This window comes from Rhinolophus sinicus, linkage group LG06, assembly GCF_036562045.2.
Source record: "Rhinolophus sinicus isolate RSC01 linkage group LG06, ASM3656204v1, whole genome shotgun sequence".
NCBI classification, from domain to species: Eukaryota; Metazoa; Chordata; class Mammalia; order Chiroptera; family Rhinolophidae; genus Rhinolophus; species Rhinolophus sinicus.
In genome coordinates this window covers 157,307,886-157,326,417 of record NC_133756.1, presented here as the reverse complement: position 1 = coordinate 157,326,417, position 18,532 = coordinate 157,307,886, and the positions used below count along the sequence as shown (strand labels likewise).

Here is an 18,532-nt window from a genome sequence, read left to right as displayed (position 1 = left end):
TGGGGAGCGGGAGCAGAGACCCCGCAGGCCGCCCCGCCTGAAAAATGGCGCGGTGAGCAGGCCTCCGCCCACGACACTACTCTAGCTCCAGCTATCACGTCCACATTCCATATGTCAACAAATTACTTGTGAGTGAAAGGCTTGTTGAATATAAACTCAAGCTAACCTATCAATAATGTTTTCTAATCCCTCCCCCCAATTAATATATGTACAGGATGAAAAATTATATAGCACAAAAGGGCTTAGGACAAAAAGTTAAGGTCTTCTGCTTTGGTCCTCCCTACCCCACAGAAGCAGTTTCAATCCAGCTTGCTGGTGGCTGCTGTTAATGCAAGACATGCCGACATTATGTTCAATGTGAAATGTTTGCAAAACCAGCCCTGGCATCCCTCAAATGAGTCACTGGGGTCTCAGAAAGATCAGTAGCTGAGATTGCCTTCTTTACTGAGCTCTACTGCGCCCTAAGGGGTGACCACTGATTGGTGAAGGGTTATCACCTGACCCAAGGATCATTAATCCAGAGGCTACCTGATAACCTATGAGGTGGAAAGAAAGGGAAAGCTCTGTCCAATAGGGGCAATGGTGATTATCTTAGCCAATCAGATACATTCTCTTTAGTATTTGAAATAGATATCTTGCGACTATCTGCTGAATGGAAAGGGTGATAACACAAAAGAGAAAGAACAGAGTCAAACGAGGATGGAGGCCACTGCCCATCCTTCCAAAGAAAAATACTGACTACAGCCCTGGGCTTTATGTTTATGTGATCCAATAATTCCCCTTTTGCGGAAGCTGGTTTGCGTTGGGTTTCTGTCACTAGCAATGATGGTCTTAATTCAGCACCTAAGAAGGTTTTGAATTTGAGGTGTCATGGTTTCCTTGGTCTAAGAAACTCTCCTCCTGGGGTACCTATTTTTACAAAGCTGCAATTATGGACATTGCTAAGAGGCAAAACGGGATGAGATTCACCTCTAGGCCTGGTCGTCCAATACCAGCGCCTGGGGAAGACACCACACATAAGGACGTCTGTAATTTTTAAAGCACTACCCACACAGAATGGACTAAACGTGTATGTAATACAGGGCCTTGGGAAACAGGTTACTTTTGGGGAAACTACTCAGAGTTGTTTTCTGGAGCCTGCCAGTCAGTTCCAGACCGATAGACACTGCTCTTTGCCAGGGGACAGGTTGGTCTGCTGCCACTCCATTCATGGGGCCAAACGGTGTCACAGAAGAGAGCATTTGGTTGGCGTGGGGATGCCGCAGTCTGAGCTCGGCTCATCTACGTGTTGGGATTCCATTAGTTTCCTTTCGGGCTCTTTCTTTGGCGGCTTTGAGGAACCGCCCCTTAGCCGAGCCCTGCCTAACAGCAGCCCCCTCGCCCACCCAAGAAGCCGGGGGAGGCTTTGCGCAGGCGCACTCGCCCAAGGCGTCCAGGTCTGGCCTCAAGGGCGGTGCCCTCCTGGGGGCGGGGCCGGAGGCCCGCGGGGGGCGGGGCCGGGAGTCCGCTTCGCGGGCGGGGTCTTTTGGGCCTGCCCATGGGGAAGGTCCCGGGTGCCGCGAGTGCATCTGGTGGAGGGCCGGTGTCGTAACTCAGAGGCCCACAGGGCGGCCAACGTGATAGCAGGACGAGTAGTGTGAGCCGCGTTTCCAGACCCGGACGTTAGAAGGGGTGTCACATCCGGCAGGCGGGGGCGGGCCTCACGGCCCCCGGAAGTGTCAGTGTGGGCTGTGGTTTAACCCGCGGCGGCTGTGGCGGCGGCAGCGGTGGTGGCCCCGGCAGGTGAGCGGGGCCCGGGGAGGGGCGAGGACGAGGATGGGGGTGGTGCTGCAATGGCCGCCGGCGCGCCCCCTCCTGCTTGCCTCACTCTGGTAGACGCCGGTGATTGGGCGCGAGGGGCGCGTGACTGCCGCCGAGGGCCGGCGCCCCTGCCCTTCGCAGTGGGAGGGAGTGAGTGAGGGGAGGGCGCGAGGCGCTGCCGGGGCTACCTCCGCGGGTCGCGCCTCCCCGCGCCTTACCGCCACCCTTCATTTTCCATCTCATATTTGAGCATTTTGCTGCTCACAGCTCGAGTGACGTTAGAGCCACTTTGCCCATTGTACAGGTGGGGAAACAGGCCTAAGAGTGGGGTCTCACTTGCCAGAGGACACAAGGGAGGCCGTTGGCAGAGTGGGGTCGGGGGAACTGGTGTTTGACTCCCCTGGTCTGTGCCCTTTCCCCAGGGCAGTGAGAGGATGAGGCTGTCGGCGTTGGCTCTGTTCTTATCCTTTCTTCTGGACCCAGACTTGGACCGCCCAGCATCACTGACCAGTCCCTATCCCTAGACCTGCTGGGTACAAAGGGCATTGGGGTGTGTATGTGTGTGTGTGTGTGTAGGGGGGGAGGGGGCGAAGCTAAAAAAATAGTACTTTTCCCCTCACCTAAGTTATAGCTGGGCTAATAATCAAATTAACAGAGATAGATTAACAGGAGAAAGTCAAATTTTGTATGTGCACACAGGGGATTCACATAAGCCATGAAAACTCCAAAGACAGTGAGGTAAAATTTGAGATCTAGTGGGGGTGCCAAAAAAATATATACACATGACTTGAATACATCTTTTGTTATCAGTATATATTATTACAATTTTAATACAGTGTTTTCCTTTCTTAAAATGTGATACATTTTTTGGGGCACCCTCTGTATATCTCCAGAGGTGAGAAAAAAATGTGAATGCTGCTGCTGAGTGCCATCCAACAGAAAGACGGGGATCTTCAATACTGGAGGCAGCACATCAAACCTTAGTAACAGTGTGTGACAAGTTTCATCTTGTTCTGGTGTAGTTAGTTGGGTGTGAGCTACGGTTGAGAGAAGGTATGTTTTCAAGTATGCCGTAAATCATGGATCACGAACAACACATGAACATAAAATGGACAAACAGTTTTTACCTTCATCATGACAACAGTCCCTGTCACACATCGCTTCTGGTACGGCAATTTCTGTCAAATAAAAACATTACGGTGTGTCCTCATCCTCCTTATTCATTGGATCTGGCACCGTGTCACCTCTGACTCTTCCCCCAAAGTCAAAATGACCATGAAAGGTAAATGTTTTGAATCGGTTCATGACATCAGGGCAGCCATGACAGCAGAACTAAAGACACTCACGAAAGAGGACTTCCGTTACTGCTTTAGAAAGTGGCAAGAATGATGGGATAAGTATGTTTGAAACCAGGGGGAGTATTTTGAGGGGGATTAATGGCAATGTGTCTTCTGTAATAATTTTTTTAATTTAAACATTCACTGTAGTTTGTGATCACACCTCGTGTACGTATATACGATATATATGATATATATGTGAGGTGTAATTGGATATAATATATATGGTATGAGGTAAAATTGGATATATGTATCGTATATATAATTATATATATATTATTTTGGACAAAGGAGAAGTTGGGGAATGGGATCTTAGATTTTAAAAGTGAGAATGGGCAATTTGCAGGTAAGTGAGGAATAATAGAACACACTTGGCAGGTAAATTTTTTCTAGGCAACCCAGAAAACAATTTGGGGGAGGGATTTAGTCAACAAGCTCATGCTTGGAGTCTTCCTGTCTGATGCTAAGGTGATTATGTTAAGGTTCCTGTCCTAAAGCAGGTTTTTCCATCTGAATCTCTTAGGCAGAAAGGAGGGAAGGTCAGAGGGTCATTCTGAGTCTTTTGTTTCTTAACCAGTTTAAAATTGATATCCCAAAAGGCAAAAACTTTGGTCCCCTGGTCGAAAAAACATCCAGCCTAAGAGAAGGGTTGTAAGAGTTTATTTGAGCCAAACTGATGACAGTTGCTGGGAAGCAAAATCTCAGTGGATTGAGAAAATGCTGTGCAAAATGGTGGTTTGCAGTCTATTTTATATATAGAATTAAAGGAGGACGGTTACATGAAATCCATTGGTGGTAGATTAAGGGGGTGGGAAAAAGCAAAGCAGGAAATCTCTGGGATTGGATAAAAGAAAATTGGAAAGACAGGTACTTTCACATAGGTGGGTACAGGAGAGTTAATAGTTCACTTCTTACACCACATAGAGATGGTAATCGGGACAAGAAAAATAACAAGAGGTTCTGTAGTTTCCTACTCTGGTCCGGAAAAAAGGATTACTGACATTCCAAGGGCATGTTATCCTAGATGCAAAAAGACAGTAGACAGGCTGACTTAAGGTAAAGATTGACCTTTATCAAGGAAGCCACAGGCTAGATGTGACTTCCCGCCATGGTCCACCTTAGGAATTTTATGTTTATGCCATCTTACGTTGTTATTTTCAGGCTCCTTAGCTTGTCAAGTTTAACCTCTGGCCCCTTTTCTGTCCACACCCTTCAGTGTGTATCCATGTCCAGTATGTACCTGGTTCCTCCAGAGTGCAAAGGGCAATGGTGTGTGTGTGTGTGTATATATGTATACACAGTATATATATATATATATATATATATATATATATATATATATATATATATATACACACACACACAAATGCTCCTCAACTTACAATGGGGTTATGTCTAGATAAACCCATGGTAAATTGAAAATATCATAAATCGAAAATTTAATACACCTAACCATATTGAACATCATAGCTTAGCCTCCCTAAAACGTGCCCAGAACACTTACATTAGCCTACAGTTGGACAAAATCATTTAATACAAAGCCTATTTTAGAATAGTATTGAATATCTCATGTAGTTTATATGCATATCACTTTTGCACCGTCATAAAGTCAGAAAAGCGTGACTTTGAACCATCAGAAGCCAGAACTGTCTGTATATCTTCAATAGGTGCCTGGTTCCTCCTTTTTTCCTCCCCACAGCCAGTAATGCCCACCTTCAGCTCTGCAAACGTCACAGAGTCACTTCCCTTTGCTTCAGCAGTATCCCAGTAATTCTGTTACTGACTCAGCCCTTTTCCACTCCCTTCATTGGTTCCCTGCCTCTTCTTCAGGAGTCCCGTTTCCTACTAGTGTCTGCAAGATGCTGCCACCTGACTCTCAGTCTGTGACTGTCAGCTCTGGCGCTGGAGGTGATGGTGACAGAGGGATTTGGGAAGGAGTGCCTTTCTTTGGCTGTTGTCCAAAGCTGCAACCCTGCACAGGCCTGAACTCTGGTTCTGGATGGGAGTGAGGACTTGGGCAGAATACTGGACCCTGCAGTGAGAGTCATTCTTGGCAGCCACAGCGCCCAGAAAAGCCTTTTTTGCTATATTTCCTGGTTTGGTGCCTTTGTAATTTCCATTAGATAGGAAATTTGCATTGTATACTTCATTGGGGCAGTTTCTGGTGGCTGTTGTTTAGATAGCAACAGCTCTGATTTCTTGCTTGGCTGCCATGTGCTCTTCACACTGTTCGAGGGGCTTTGTGAACATACTGAACTCAGAACATTTTAAAGTAGATCGTGATCTCATTTTACAGAGGAAAACAGAGTCGTGGACATGGTAGAAAATTTGGCTAGGATCACACAGCCAGTAAGTGGCTGAGTTGGGATTTTTAACCTGTTAGTCTCATCTCAAAGCTAATGTGTACTTCCTGGACCTAAAAATCATCTGTGGTGCTTGTTAAAAATCCACCTCTGGAGAATTTCGCTTAGACTGTCTGATGGGGTCCCAGGACTCTGTATTTTTAATATGTGCACTGGGTGATTCTTCTTGTAAGACAAGTTTGGGAAGCACTGCCTAAAGGAGTTTGTAGATTTGCTGAGCTTGGAAGTGAGATTATTTCTAAGGAATCTTGTTTTCCTTTTGCTTATTGATGTGAAATTGGCTATTCTGACCTAATCTACCATTTAAAGGGCATTGGAATAACTAGTTGTGCCTCATGAATCATCTCCAGATGCTGTTGGCCAGTACTAGTAGGGTTTTTCCAGACTGACATAATCAGGTCATGGAAGACCTGGTTTTAATTTGATTAGATCTCTGTTGTTTGGAAATTCTGTTAGTTTCTGCTCAGGATCTGGAGTTTTTAGAAGGTTCGGATTTGTTCCAGCATGGTTGCCCCCTGTCAGAGAAAGCTCTGTAATGGCAACAGTCTGAGGTTTGGGGAACTTTAAAGGCATGTTTGCTTAGCAGGTGCTTCTTCCACTGCATTATTTTCCCTTTCACCACTCATAGGTTTTCCCTTTTCACAAGTTTATGTGCAAGACTTGAGCAAGTATCAAACAGGTTTGTCCTGAATTGGCTGGGGCTGACAAATGGTGCCCCTGGGGCTTAGGATGGGCTGGAGAGGAGAGAAGAGAGGAGATACTCAACCTTGTGGGTAAACAGGCAACCCATCAGGTATGCGTAGCACTGAAGACATATGAGTACTTTTTGTCCCACTGCTAATTTAACTGCTCCCTCTGCAGGATTACAAGTAGTAAAAAAGTCAAAGTCAACATTATAGTTATTACTTTATTCTCTTTCTGTCCAGTAAACATTGATTTTTAATTTAATTTCTTTGTAAATGGAGGATATACTTTGTATGATTTGAAGTGATTTGATTTACTGTGATTGTTTTATGGCCCAGACTGTGGTCTACTTTGGTAAATGTTCTGTGAACACTTGTGAACAATGTATTTTTTGCTGTCATTAAGTGGAGTGTTTTGCGTATAAATGTCTATTAAGTTAAGTTGGTTGGTAGTTCTGGTTCTGTTCCAAGTCTTCTATGTCCTTAATTGCTTTTCTATATACTTGTTCTATCAGTTATTGAAAGAGGGGCATTGAAACTAACAATTGTAATTGTGGATTTGTCCTTTTCTCTTTGTAGTTTCATCAGTTTTTGCTTCATGGTTTGCATCTCTGTTATTAAGTACATAAACATTTTGGAGTGTTACGTCCCTTTGATGAATTGATCTCCCTTATCATGAAATGACTCTTTTAATCCCTGGTAATGTTCTTTGCCCTGAAATCTACTTTGTCTCTATTAATATGCCGGTTTTTAAAAAGTTAGTGTTAATGGATTGATATCCAGAATATATAAAGAACTCCTACAGTTCAACAACAACCAAAAAAACCCTGATTAAAATGGGCAAAGGACTTGAATAGACATTTCTCCAAGGAAGGTACACAAATGACCAATAAGCACATGAAGATGCACAACATCAGTAGTCATTAGGGAAATGCAAATAAAAATGACAACGAGATACCACTTTACACCATTTCGGATGGCTATTATCAAAAAAACCAGAAGTGTTGGCTAGGCGGTGGGGAAATTGGAACACTTATTTGTGGCTGGTGGGAATGTAAAATACGCACCTGCTGGGGAAAACAGTATGGCAATTCCTCAAAATATTAAATGTAGAATTGCCACGTGATCCAGTAATTCCATTTCTGGGTATATGTCCTAAAGAAATATAAGCAGAGACTCAAACATATTTGCACACCCATGTTCATGGCAGCATTATTCACAATAGCCAAGAGGGGGAAGCAACCCAGCTGTCTACTGACAGAAGAATGGGTAAACAATGTGGTATATGCACACAATAGAATATAATTCAACTTTAAAAAGAAAGAAAATTTTGACACATGCTACAGCATGGATGAAACTTGAAGAAATAATGCTAAGTAAAACAAGCCAGTCACAAAAGGAGAAATACTGGGTGATTCCTCTTATATAATGCTCCTAGAATAGTTAAATTCATAGAGACAGAAAGAAGAATGATGGTTTCAGGGACTGGGGGAAAGGAGGAATGGAGAGTTAATGTTTAATGGGTACAGAGTTTTCATTTTGGGATAATGAAAAAGTTCTGGAGGTGGGTGGTGGTGATGGTCGTACAACAGTGTGAATGTACCTAATGTCACAAAACTGTACACTTAAAAATGGTTAAAATGGTAAATTTTATATATATTTTACCACAATTAAAACAATGGATACGGATTTAAAAAAATTAGTGTTAGCATGATGTATTCCTTTACATCCTTTTACTTTTAAACTATTTGTGTCTTTATATTCAAAGTAGGCAGCATGTAGATGGGTTTTGCATTTGTAAAAATCCAATTTTACAGTCTCTGCCTTTTAATTGGGATGTTTAGACCATTTACATTTAATATCATATTAGTATATTTGGGTTTAACTCTTATCATCTTGCTGTATTTTTTTCTCAGTCTGTTCCTTGTTCTTTCTTCCCATTTCCCTTTTTTTCTTGACCTCTTTGGGACTAATTTTTATGATTCCATTTTGTTTCCTTTGTTGGTTTATTAGTTATAACTCTTTTGTATGCGTGTGGTGCTTTAAGACTCATAGTATGCGTCTTTAACTTGTCACAGTCTATCATCAAGTACAAGAACCTTCACATATAGTACAAGAACCTTACAATAGTATACTCTCATTTCCTCCTTTCTGGCCTTTATACTGTTGTTGTCACACATTTCATTGTACATTTTTCTTTTTGCCATTTTTCATCTTTTTTTTTAAAGTTTATTGGGGTGACAATTATTAGTAAAGTTACATAGGTTTCAGGTGTACAATTCTGTAATATATCATCTATATATCACATTGTGTGTTCACCACCCAGAGTCAGTTCTCTTTTCATCACCATATATTTGATCCCTTTTACCCCTATCTACCACCTGCCTCCCCTCTTACCCTCTGGTAACCACTAAACTGTTGTCTGTGTCTATGAGTTTTTGTTTCTTCATTTGTTTGTCTTGTTCTTTTGTTGTTTTCAGTTTTACATACCACGTATCAGTGAAATCATATGGATGGTTCTCGACTTTTTCTGTCTGACTTATTTCGCTTAGCATAATAATCTCAAGATCCATCCATGTTGTCGTAAATGGCACTATTTCATCTTTTCCTATGGCAGAATAGTATTCCATTGTAGATATATATATACCACATCTTCTTTATCCAGTCATCTATTGAAGGGCACTTTGGTTGTTTCCATGTCTTGACCACTGTAAATAAAGCTGCAGTGAACATTGGAGCACATACGTCTTTATAGATAAATGTTTTCAGATTGTTTTGGGTAGATACCCAGGAGAGGGATTGCTGGGTCATATGGTAATTCTATTCTTAATTTTTTGAGGAACCTCCACACTTCCTTCTGTAGCGGCTGCACCAGTCTGCATTCCCACCAACAGAGTATGAGGGTTCCTTTTTCTCCACAGCCTCTCCAACACTTGTTATTATTTCTTTTGTTGATGATAGCCATTCTAACTGGTATCTCATTGTGGCTTTTATTTGCATTTCTCAGATGATTAGTGATGTTGAGCATTTTTTCTTATATCTATTGGTCATTTGTGTGTCCTTTTGGAGAAATGTCCATTCAGGTCCTCTGCCCATTTTTTAATCGGATTGTTTATTTTTTTGTTGTTGAGTTGTATGAGTTCCTCATATATTTTGGATATTAGCCCCTTATCGGAGGCGTTGTTTGAAAAAATCTTCTTGCGTTCGGTTGGTTGCCTCTTTATTTTGTTGATGGGTTCTTTTGCTGTACAGAAGCTTTTTAGTTTGATATAGTCCCATTCATTTATTTCAGCTTTTACTTCCCTTGCCTTTGAAGTCAAATTCATAAAATCATCTTTGAACCCAAGGTTCATAAGTTTAGTACCTATGTTTTCTTCTATGCAGTTTATTGTTTCAAGTCTTAACGTTTAGTTCTTTGATCCATTTTGAGTTAATTTTGGTACATGGTGACAGATAGCAGTCTAGTTTCATTCTTTTGCATGTGGCTTTCCAATTCTCCCAGCACCATTTATTGAAGAGGCTGTCTTTTCTCCATTGTATGTTTTCGGCTTCTTTGTCGAAAATTGAAGAAATGGACAAGTATTGAATTTGATGGCATACAGTCCTTCATAGTATTTTTGGATGATCCTTTATTTCTGTGGCATCTATGGTAACTTCCCCTCTTTCATTTCTGATTTTGTTTATTTGTGTCTTTTCTCTTTTTATCTTAGTGAGTCTAGCCAAGGGTTTGTCAATTTTATTAATCTTTTCAAAGAACCAGTTCTTTGTTGCATTAATTTTTTTCTATTGTCTCTTTGTTCTCTCTTTCATTGAGTTCTGCTCTGATTTTTATTATTTCCTTCCTTCTGCTGACTTTGGGTTTCATTTGTTCTTTTTCTAGTTGTTTAAGGTATAATGTGAGGATATTTATTTGGGATTTTTCTTCTTTCTTGAGATAGGCCTGTAATGGTACAAATTTCCCTCTTAAAACTGCTTTCGCTACATCCCAAAAATTTTGGTAGGATGTATTTTCATTCTCATTTGTTTCTATGTATCTTTTGATTTCTCCTCTTATTTCTTCTTTGACCTGGTCGTTCTTCAAAAGTATGTTGTTTAATCTCCACAAAGATGTGGTTTTTTCCTGCTTTCTTTTTGCAGTTGATATCTAATTTCAAAGCCTTGTGATCAGAGAATATGCTTGGTAGGATTTCAATCTTCTTAAATTTGCTGAGGCTAGTTTTATGTCCCAATGTATATGTGGTCTATCCTTGAGAATGTTCCATGTACACTAGAAAAAAATGTATAGTCTGATGTTCTAGGATGAAGTGCTCCATAAATGTCCATTATGTCCATTTCATCTAATGTGTCATTTAGGACTGATATTTATTTATTTTCTGATTGGATGATCTATCCATAGCTGTCCGTGATGTATTTAGGTTCCCTGCTGTAATTGTGTTTTGGTCAATTTCTCCCTTTAGTTCTGTTAGTAGTTGCTTGGTATATTTCCGTGCTCCCTGATTGGGAGCATAAATATTGATGATTGTTATGTCTTCTTGTTGTATAGTCCCCTTTATCATTATGAAATGTCCATCTTTGTCTCTTGTTACCTTTTTTATCCTGAAGTGTTTCATCTGATATCACTATAGCTACACCTGGTTTTCTCTGAATACCATTTGCTTGGAGTGTGAATTTCCACCCTTTCACTTTGAGTCTATATTTGTCCTTGTAGCTGAGATGTGTCTCTGGGAGGCTGCATATGGTTGGGTTTAGTTCTTTGATCCAATATGCTACTCTGTGCCTTTTTCTTTCTCTCAAAGATCAAGCTTTAATAAAATTAATCATTGTAACTGCTCCATCAAGACATTCCTAAGTGAAAGTGGATTTTCTTTGTTCGGCAAGTGTGTGGCAGTAAAGATACAAGAGCTGCTAGTGCAATGCAGGACCACGGCCTGGCCAACACTTTCACCTACCACTGGTTTCCACCCTCAGTGTAAATGTCAACACAGTGGAAAGGGCAGGTAAAGTTTCAATAGTATTATTATGAAAACAGTTTTACTTTGCAGAACTCTCCGAAAGGGTCTCCGGGAACCCTAAGGGCCTGCAGAGTATGCTTTAAAAAACACTGCTGTAAATTAAGAAGCTGACCAGAGAAAATTTATACAGGAATCGCTTTTTAAGGACAGGAATATAAATTTGGGCTTCCCAAACAAATCAGTTAAAAAGTGTCCCAAGGGTTGCTTGTGTTAAGAGCCAACGGTGACAGAGAAAAGAAAAGCAGCAGTCTTAACCTCCTAAGCAACCAGACTTTTTAGGGGTCTTTTTTAACCTCCTATATAACAAATGCTTCTGCTACCATTTCTTCCTCTGCCTGAGAAAACACTTGCTCTAGAGCCCCGAATTCGGCTATGATCCCTATTACTCCTGAACCACCACTGTGGGATCTTAGTTTATCAACTCATCTCCCTTTTCCCTTCCATTCCAGAGACTGTAAGTAAGTAGATCAGTATCTGAGATGCATACCTCAGGGCGCTGTCACTCCCCCAAAACTTTCTGTGACTCTCCACTGACTAACTGCAGTTTTCTCATAGGGTCCCCAGAGACATTTTTGCCTTTAAAAATTATCCATATATTACCTAAATTTGATACGTGCTGTTGTATAAAGTACAAAATCGACTGTTAACATTCAAAGCCTTAGAATTTGGTTGGTCCTCAACTGAATTTCTTGCACTATGGCCCATTGATCCTTTTTCCCTATGGTTCTCAAACCTGGCTGTTCATCAGAATCTACTTTGTGCCTTTTTATTGGTGAGTTCTGTCTATTTACATTTAGGGTGATTATTGATATATGAGGATTTCCTATCATTCTGTCTCTGGTTTTCTGGTAGAACAGTGTCTGCACTGTTTTTTGCCTTTTTGTTGCTGTCTATTATTTCAGTGTGGTGGTATTCTATGATTTTTCCCTCTGTTTCTTCTTTTTTTATGTTATATATTGCAATTCTGGATTTTTTTTGAGTGGTTACAATTAAGTTCATGTAAAAGAAAGTTTCATATTTAGAGTATTCCGTTTTCTTCAGCATGCTTACTTTCTCCATTCCCTTGTGCTGACTCAGATCTTTACTCTCTCCCCTTTTATGTTTTTGTTGTCACAAATTATCCCTATTTATGCTGTGAGTTGATATCTGTGCTGCAGTAGCAAGTTGTCTTTTTCCTCTCTCTCTCTCTCTCTCTCTCTGTTATTTTAAGTGTTTTTTTCCTTCTTTACCCTGTATGGTATGTTTAAGTGTATAGTGTCCTATTTGGTGTAGGGGTTGTCATTTCCTGCTTCTGTCTGTTGGAAATACTACTCATGGTTTTGTATTCTTTTGCTTTTTTTGTTTCAGGTTGAATAGCCTCCTTCAGTATTTCTTCTAGTTCAGGTCGTGTGTTAGAAAATTCCCTCAGCTTCTGTATGTCTGGAAAGGTCTTTATTCCTCCTTCATATCTAAAGGATATCTTTGCTGGATATATTATTCTTGGCTCATAATTTCTCTCTTTTAATACTTTGAATATTTGGTTCCACTCTCTCCTGGCTTGTAGAGTTTCTGCTGAAAAACCTGAAGATAATCTAATGGGCTTTCCTTTGTAGGTTACCTTCTTCTTTTCCCTGGTTGCCTTGAGGATTCTTTCTTTGTCGTTAATTTTTGACAGCTTCAATACAATGTAACTTGGAGAAGGCCAGGTGGGTTGTAAGAGGTGGCTCAGAGCAATGGCTGTGACCACCAGTATAGCTAATCCTGCACCCAAGGTTCCCTCCCCTTTGCTGGAACTAGTTGGGCTGTGAATAAGTGGCTATGGGCTGGCTGCAGTTCTCAGAACTGCAAATATTCTGTTCTTTTGATCTGACACCGCTACTGTTCCACTTCTAGCACTGGGAAGGTGGGGTTGAGGTGAGCTCTGGGAGGGTCAGGAGGGGTCAGCTAGGCTCGGTGCCTGTGCCTTCTGTCCTCTGCCCGGCAGTAAGGGCTTAAACCACTGTTCTCACCCTTCTTCCCTCAGTCTTTCCTCGAGGTCTCTGCTGTGAGTGTTGGGTTCAGCTGTGTTACATGCTGATCCCTCAGGTGGGACTGTGGGCCATAAGGGGAGCACTAGCAGTCCAAATTCTTCCCATTCCCATGGCTGCAGTAGCTCTGGAATGCAGGGCGCTGGGAGCCCCAAGCTCCGGTCTGCATCCTGTGTCCTGCACGTCCCACGTCTCCGCACTTCCCCCTTCCCTCCTCCCCTGTTCACCGAATTTGCCCACCTTTAGATGATTTCAATCACGCGTCTCTCAGTCTTGCCTGTGTACTGCGCAGGGAGTCCTTTGTGGAGTTATAGCTGTTTAATTTGTTGTAAATTTCAGGGGAAGTTTCAAGAGGCTCACCTCATGCTGCCATTTGTATGATGTCATCCTCATAGCTACATTTTTTATAATACATTGTTGTTATTTTTGCTTTCTTACATGTTTATCATGGTTATCATTTCTGGTGCTCTTCATTCCTCCATATAGATCCAGATTTTCATTTTGTTTTAGTTCTGACTTGAGGACTTTCCGTAGTATTTCTTGTAATGCTGGTCTGTTGGTGACGCATTCTTTCACGTTTTAGATGTCTGAGGAGTCTTATTTTTAAAGCCATTGTTTTTGAAAGTTATTTTCCCTGGATATAGAATTCTAGGTTATATTTTTCTTTCAACATTTTAAGAAGTGGTTCCAGTGTCTTCTGGCTTACGTTGTTTCATATGAGTAACCCTCTGTCATTCTTATTTTTGTTCTGTTCATAATGTGTCTTTTTCTCTTCTGGCTGTTTTTCTTTTATCACTGTTTTTAAACAACTTAATTATGCTATGCCTTGCATTGGTGTAATTTCTTCATGTTTCTTGTTTTTGGGTTAATTGAGGTTTTTGGATCTGTGGGTTTTTAGCCTTTATGAAATTTGGATTTTTTTTGTCCATAGTTCTTCAGATGTGTTCTCTACTTTCCTTTCTCTCTCTTCCTTGGAAAACTCCAGTTATATGTATATTAGGGTGCTTGAAGTTGTTTCACAGCTCTCTGATGCTCTATTCATGTTTTCCCCAGTGTTTTTTTTTTCTCTTTGTGGTTTGTTTTGGATAGTTTCTATCACTTTTTCTTCAGGTTCACTGATCTCTTCTTCTGCAGTGTGTAATCTGCTGTTATTTCCATTTGGTATACTTTTTATCTGAGACATTTTAGTTTCCGTATCTAGAGATTTGATTTGGGTCTTTCTTGTATTTTCGATGTCTCTATTTAATGTGCTCCATCTTTGCTTCAGCTTCTTGAATATATGGAATATGATTGTAGTAACCATGTTAATGTCCTTGCTTGCTAATTCTGTTATCTGTATTTCTGAGTCTGTTTCTACTGATTGATTTTCTCCCCTCATTATGGATCATTTTTCTTGCTTCTTTGTATGTCTGATAATTTTTTATTGGATGTCAAATGTTGTGAATATTACCCTATCGGGTGCTGAATATTTTTGTATTTCTATGACTATTCTTGGCATTGTTTTGGGACACTGTTAAGTTACTTGGAAACAGTTTGATCCTTTAAACGCTTGTCCTTAAAGTTTTGTTAGCTGGGATCAAAACAGCCTTTCGACCAGAGTTAATTTTTCTCACTAACAAGGCCATACCCTCTTCAGTGCTTTACCGATGTTCTGTGAATTTTGAGGTTTTCCCACTCTGACTAGTGGGGACACAAATTATTTTTGGCTCAATTTGAGGTCCAAGCATTGTTACCTGTAATCCTGATCTGTACTGTTTGTACTCAGGTGAAAACTGGAGGGGGACCCTCTGCAAATTTCCAGAGTTCTCTCTTTGTGTAGCCCTCTCCTTTCTGGTATTCAGCCCTGTGAACTCTGGCTCCCTGGGCTTCCTGGACTCCCAGCTCCCTCTCCCCAACTTGGGGAGACTGTCAGGCTCCACTTGGGTACCTCCTCTCTGTGCCATGGCCTGCAAACTCTCTCCAGGCAGTAAGTTGGGGCAGTCATAGGGGCTCATCTTGCAATCCCTCATGCACTGCCTGATACCCATTGTCTGAAACTGTCGTTTCAGTTGTTTGAGGAAGGAGAGTTAATCTGGCCCCTGTTCCTCTGTGTTTGCCGAAAGTGAAAATCTCTGTCTAGTTAGCAGTCACTGAGCGCCTTGCGTGTGCCAGGCATTGATGTAGGTGCTGGGACGCAGGCATGGGGAGACGTGGTTGTGCCCTTGAGGAGCTCTCATTCTTGCTGGATCAACGTGCTGACTCCTACGTCATAAGTGCTACATGGTGCTTACCTGGGAGGGCAGGATGAATTCTGGGGGAGAAGGAGCAAGCAGCGCTTCCCAGAGGAGCTGACATTTGAAGGATGGGCAGGCATTTTTAAGCTGGAGAAAGCATAGGAAAGAAATCCCAAGAGGAGGGGACAGCAAGAGCAAAGGCAGACGGCAGAGCTGGGGACTCCGTGAGGGCCAGGCCCGTTTATATGGCTGTGGAATATTTGCCCACTGATTAGAAGCCTGTTGTTTATTCTGGGCAGCAGGTAGAACAGACGGAGTTGGGGTGGGGTGAGCAGCCCACAGGTAGTGAAGGAAGATCTAACTGGAAAGGGTGGCTCGGGGTCAGCTGATGCAGGGCCTGTTTACCAAGCCAAGGAGCACAAGGTTTTGAATGTAATACCAGAGCACTGGGAGCTATGGAAGGCTTGAAGCAGGGACGTTGTGATTACTAGGGTGCGTGGGTGAGGGCTGGAGAGGGTTGAGACTGTTTGAACGAGGCGGCAGCTGTGGAGAGGCTGGCTCAGAGCGATGTTCTGCACGAGGATGAAAACGAGCTCAGACCTCAGTGCAGCCCTGGCGTTGCCACCTTTTGCACATTTGCTGATGGCCTTCGTGGATTCAGCCTGAGTGCAGAGCAGATATGAGGAGCCTCTGACCTGGTTTCTCCTTTTCTGTGGCTACATGATTGCCCTCAGCACACCTGCCTGCCTCTGCTGGCCCCAGAAGTTCCCAGCGTCAGACACCCCCGACAAGGGTAGGGTCTAGAGCTGTCCCGCCTTACACCAGCCTAAGGTGGCCCCACATGAGAACAGGGAGTCTCATCACCTTGGACTTGACACGTACACCTTGAGTGACCCCGTACAGACTCCTCGATATTTGTCCTGAGTGTGTCTTTGCCTTGACCTTAGTCTTGATCCTTCCCAAAGGGATGGTTGAACCTGCTAGCCTCGCTTGCTCTGTGTGAGGTGGGCGCGAGGACAGACAACTGCAGATGGAGAGCCTGTCCTAGTCATCTGAACAGGTGGAACAAAGAGAAGCAAAAGCAGTGTGGTGTGAAGTAGCTTAGGATGGTTTTCTTTTCTAGTCGGAGCCATGGACCAGAGAGGGAAGAGGCTTCGCCAAATGGCTGGGTTTTGTTTCGCTGTCAGGAAGTTTCAAGAATGGGCTCTCTATTAAATAACCTGTTTCTTGGCCATCATATTGACTGACACCGAATGCTATTGATCTGTGTTACATCAGCCACTGGAGTTCTGTCCCTCTGTTGACTGATGCCGTCTCTGGAGGAATCTTAAGTTCTTTCTCCTTGGTGTTCAATTGGAAAGTGCTTGAGTTGCAGAGGTAGAAGTGAATAGTTTGAGTGTGTGATGAAAATCATGACCATTTACTGAGCCCAGCCTGAAAGCTGGGCGTTACTTCCAGGCACTAACTCGTTTCATCCTTATAAAAGCCCTGCCTTCTGGAAGAAACTGAGGTATGAAGAGATTGAGTAACCTGCCCAAACTCCCCAGCTGGTAGTGACCCAGAGTGCACGCCTGTCTGCTTTCTAGGTTCTGAGCCTTTAATCATTGGGCTTCCCCTGCAGGCCCAGGTGGGCAGGAGGTGCTGTTCCTGGTGCCATCGGGAGATCTGGGGCTCCAGTGCCCTGTGCGCCAGCCGAGGCGTTTGGCTGGGGAAGGAGAGTAGGTCCCACACTGGTATTTGTTGAGGACAGAGCTGTTCTGAGTTCTGAACATCAACAGGTGCTATTCTTTAGGAGTTTAGTTGAAAGACAGAGGTAATATCGGCCTTTTATTAAGTGTGTACCCACAACTGGGCACTGTGTTTCATGGGCATGGGCTTAACTGAGAGGCGGCACAGGGCTGTGGTGGAGTGTGGGCCCCGAAGCTAGACTGCCGTGGGTGAAATTCAGGCTCTACAACTTCTCTTTGGCCTTCTCTTCAACTTCTCTTTGCCTTCTCTTTCCATCATCTGTCAAATGAGGAAAACCAAGGGATAAACAGTGGCAAAGGCCTGTTGTGAGAATCACGTGAGTTGCTAGGTGTAGAGCGCCCAGGACGGTGCTCTGTGTGTAGTAAAGTGCTCCACACGTTAGCTGTGGTGACTGGCATCTTTGCCCTTTTTACTGGTGGGACATTAAGGCTTGGAGAGGAGAACAGTAGGTGGTAAACTTCGTTCCACCCCTGCCCTCAAGGAGTCCCCAGCTTGGCCTCCCTCCTCTGCTCTTGCCTTCCCTCTGCCTGGAGGCCTCTTTCCTACTCAGGAAAGTGCCTGTTCATCCTTGAGGCATCAGCTCCTCTGTGATGCTTCCTTGCTCCTTCTCCCAAGACTTCATCCTGCCCTCCCACATGCTCTGTAAGTTCCAGGTAGCTTTTACTGTGCAGAGCCCTTCCTTTCTCTGTCCTGCGGGTGAGACATCACAGCTGACAGGGAGTGGAGGAGGGGGCTTGAGCAGGGGCCAGGCAGGGAGGGTTGGGATCAGCAGAGGTGAGGAGGTAGGGCATTATTCCCTCTCAGAATACTCCCTCTCGCTTCGAACACACTCATCCTATCGTTCTTGCCACTTTCCACAGCAGTTCTGGAAGTCCTCTTCCGTGAGGACTTTAGTTGCGCTGTCACAGCTGCCTTGATGTCCTGAATCAATTCAAAATGTTTACCTTTCTTGGTCATTTTGATTTTGCAGAAGAGTCAGAAGTCTCACGGTGCCAGATCCGGTGAATAAGGTGGATGAGGACACACTGTAATGTTTTATTTTGTGTGACATGAAGCCTTTCTGTTGTGATCACAAAATACAGTGAATGCTGCTGCCAAGTGCCATCCAATGGAAAGGCCGGGATCTTCAATACAGGAAGAGATGTGTTGAACCTTAGTATCAATGTGTGACAACTTTCAGCTTGTTCTGTGCAGTCAGTTGGCTGTGAGCTACGGTTGAGAGAAGGTGTGTTTTAAAGGGTGCCATAAATCATCCTCCATCATGACAATGCTCCCGTGTACACATCGCTTCTGGTATACGACAATTTCTGTCAAATAAAAATATGACGGTGTGTCCTCATCCACCTTATTCACTGGATCTAGCAGCGTG

General features: G+C 43.0%; 1 protein-coding gene across 2 annotated transcripts in view; it reads left to right on the top strand.

Annotated features, from left to right (window-relative positions):
* The first annotated feature begins 1,564 nt into the window (after window positions 1-1,564).
* The window catches only part of VPS37C (VPS37C subunit of ESCRT-I), a 34,052-nt gene continuing 17,084 nt past the window's right edge, over window positions 1,565-18,532 (top strand). The window contains exon 1 of one of the 2 annotated variants that reach the window (XM_074336457.1): window positions 1,565-1,782. The gene's annotated coding sequence lies outside the window, so the exon portion shown is untranslated. The remainder of the gene's footprint in view (window positions 1,783-18,532) is intronic. The other variant, XM_074336456.1, reaches the window with a different exon arrangement.